Genomic DNA, 2,898 nt, shown 5'->3' with positions numbered 1-2,898 from the left:
AGAGTGATTCATACATGGAATTCACTGCCACAGGAAGTGGCGGCGACTACAAGCATGGACGGCTTCAAAAGGGAATTAGATAAGCATCTGGAGCAGAGGTCCATCAGTGGCTATTAGCCACAAGGTATAGATAGGGACTCTGGGGCAGGTGATGCTCTGTCATCTTGGTGCTTGGGGGGGGGGCAACAGTGGGAGGGCTTCTAATGTCCTGGCCCCACTGGTGGACCTCCTGAGGGCACCTGGTATTTCTGGCCCCTGTGTGATACAGAGTGTTGGACTAGATGGGCCTTTGGCCTGATCCAACATTGGCATCTCTTATGTTCTTATGTTATGTTATGTTCTTAAGGTCCCAGGTTCAATCCCTGGCATCTCCAGTGAAAAGTATGAGGCATTCGGTGATACGGAAGACCTCCGCCAGAGACCCTGGAGAGCCACAGCCCATCAGAGCAGACAATACTGACCTTGATGGAGCAATGGTCTTGATGAGGCGGCTTCCTGTGTGAGGTAACACTTGGTTGTTGCTCCACTGGATGGAGCTGTGGCTTAGTGGTAGAGCGTTTGCTTGACAAGCAGAAGGTCCCCAGTTCAATCCCCGGCACCTCCAGTTAAAAGGCCATGGCGGTAGCTGATTGGCAGGCCGCTGGCAGTCTGAGCAGCCAAGACTCACCTTGACGGATCAATGGTCTGATTCAGTATAAGGCTGCTTCACAGGTTCATGTCTGATCCCTCTTGGAGTATCCACTGGTCTGCACATGTTTATGGGATGCCATCATTCCGAGTCACCCACTGACACTAACATAAAACAGTACAGAGTTCTTTTTAAAATTGGCGGCGAAAGAACTATTGGATCCAACTATTGCAGCCGACTTCTGGCGACCCCCTTTTCAAGGCAGGAGACGAACAGAGGTGGGGTTGCCATGGCAGCCCTGGGCTTCCTGGGTGGTCTCCTGTCCAAGAACTGACTAAGGCCAACCCTGCTTAGCTTCTGAGATCAGAGAAGTTCAGGCCATCAAGGTCATTTAAGATTAAATGACCACTTTTCTAGTGGCTATAGTGAGAGCCAGTTTGGCAAAGTGGTTAAGTGTGCGGACTCTTATCTGGGAGAACGGGGTTTGATTCCCCCGCTCCTCCACATGCAGCTGCTGGATGACCTTGGGTCAGTCACAAGTTCTCTTGGAGCTGTTCTCACAGGAGCAGTTCTCAAAAGAGCTCAGCCCCACCTACCTCACAGAGTGTCTGTTGTGGGGAGGGGAAGGGAAAGGAGTTTTAAGCTGCTCTGAGACTCCGAATGAAGGGCAGGGTATAAATCCAATCTCCTCCTCTTCCTCTTCCTCCTCCTCTTCTTCTTCTGTAGCTCATGCTTGAAATTCTTTGATCTGCAGTGGTTCCAGTTTTGCCTGCAGAACATTGCTAGAGCTCTCTACTCCTTGTTCTGATGGCGGTTAAGGAGGGAAATGTTTGCTTGAGAAGATGGGATCAAGGTTTGCTGTTCCTTGGGCTCTGCCAAGCCTTGGATGGCACCTGCAGCGCCGTCCTTAGCATTTTCATTGTCCCGACATGGATAAAAGACAGGGATTGCTTCCTGACCCAACCGCTGACATGGCCTCCTTCATAAAAAAAATGGGCATAAGGAGGCCTGGTGTGCCGAGAGAGGACATCTCATTTACAGTTTCCTGCTGGAGCTCTTGTACTTTCAGCAGCTCATCAAAACAGCTATCACAGGCGCGGCGAGAAGGAGCCGATGTAGGCGTTGGACGCTGCAGATTAGATTTTGTTCACACACATTGGCAATTTGCTTCAGTCCAATGACTTGGTGAGGCCAAATTCCCCAAGGGCCTCCCGAAATAGTGAGCAAGAAAAGAGAATCTTTTTGCATCTCTGAGAGGGCATGCGGGAATATGTCACTTGCAATTTGGGGTCTCCATATCTCTCTCCGTCTGCTTCTCCGAAGACGCAGCATCCCTGAATCTATCTGCAAACTGTTCTTTTTCTCTCTCCTCCCTCCCTTAGACTTTCCACAATGCAAACAGATTTTTTCCCTGAGTTCTAGTTCATATAAAAAAAGAAATGGAAGGGAAGAGAGAGAACTGAAGTTTATATATACAAGATCAGACAAAATCTCATTATCTCTCAAACCACCTGGATTCCTGGGTTCGCTAATTCCTACTCCACATTCAGCTTCTTGGTCAAGGTTCTTGAATGAGATGCACGAAACATGGGAGGGGAAAGCCCATTAATAGCAATCCGAGTCTATTACCCAGAATTAAAGTGACTTTTTTAGGGAGCTGCGGTGGCTCAAGTGGTTAAGACGCTGAACTGCAGGCTGTCGAAGGTCAGTAGTTCGAGACCTGAGTTGCCGCATGACTGAGTGAGCTCCCGTCTCTAGTTCCAGCTCCTGCCAACCTAGCAGTTCGAAAGCAAGAAATGGCAAGTAGATAAATAGGTACCACTTAGGTGGGAAGGTAACAGCATTCCGTGCGCCTTGGTGTTTAGTCATGCCGGCCACATGACCACGGAAAACGTCTTCGGACAGCGCTGGCTCTTTGGCTTTGAAATGGAGATGAGCACCGCAACCCTAGAGTCGGACTCGATTGGCTTTCGAGCAAGGGAACCTTTACCTTTTTAAAATGACTTTGCAGGTTAGCAAAAATAAAATGGCAGATAAATTGCTGTGCAAAGTGGGAGAAAGAAGCATAGCCAGTTCTTGTTGTCCCTCCTACCCACAAGCCACAGTAACAGTTGCGGGTCGGCAAGCAGAAAACCTCCAGGTCAAATCTGCCCAAGCTCCCCCACCCAACTGCCTCCATTCCTTGACAGGAACAGACACTTCGGGCAGTGGGGATGGGAGGAAATGAGGTAGGGTGATTTGGGGAGTGGACCCATCCTGGGGAGGGTTAA

At 49.6% G+C, this 2,898-nt stretch overlaps 1 non-coding gene across 1 annotated transcript; it reads left to right on the top strand.

Annotated features, from left to right (window-relative positions):
- Window positions 1-532: 532 nt before the first annotated feature.
- On the top strand, window positions 533-604 carry TRNAV-GAC. The gene has a single exon. It is a non-coding gene; the product is annotated as a tRNA-Val (tRNA).
- Window positions 605-2,898: the final 2,294 nt, after the last annotated feature.

This window comes from Gekko japonicus, unplaced genomic scaffold, assembly GCF_001447785.1.
Source record: "Gekko japonicus isolate JY-2015 unplaced genomic scaffold, Gekko_japonicus_V1.1 scaffold805, whole genome shotgun sequence".
NCBI classification, from domain to species: domain Eukaryota; kingdom Metazoa; phylum Chordata; class Lepidosauria; order Squamata; family Gekkonidae; genus Gekko; species Gekko japonicus.
The sequence above is the reverse complement of the archived record's forward strand: the minus strand, read 5'-3'. Positions and strand labels throughout refer to the sequence as shown.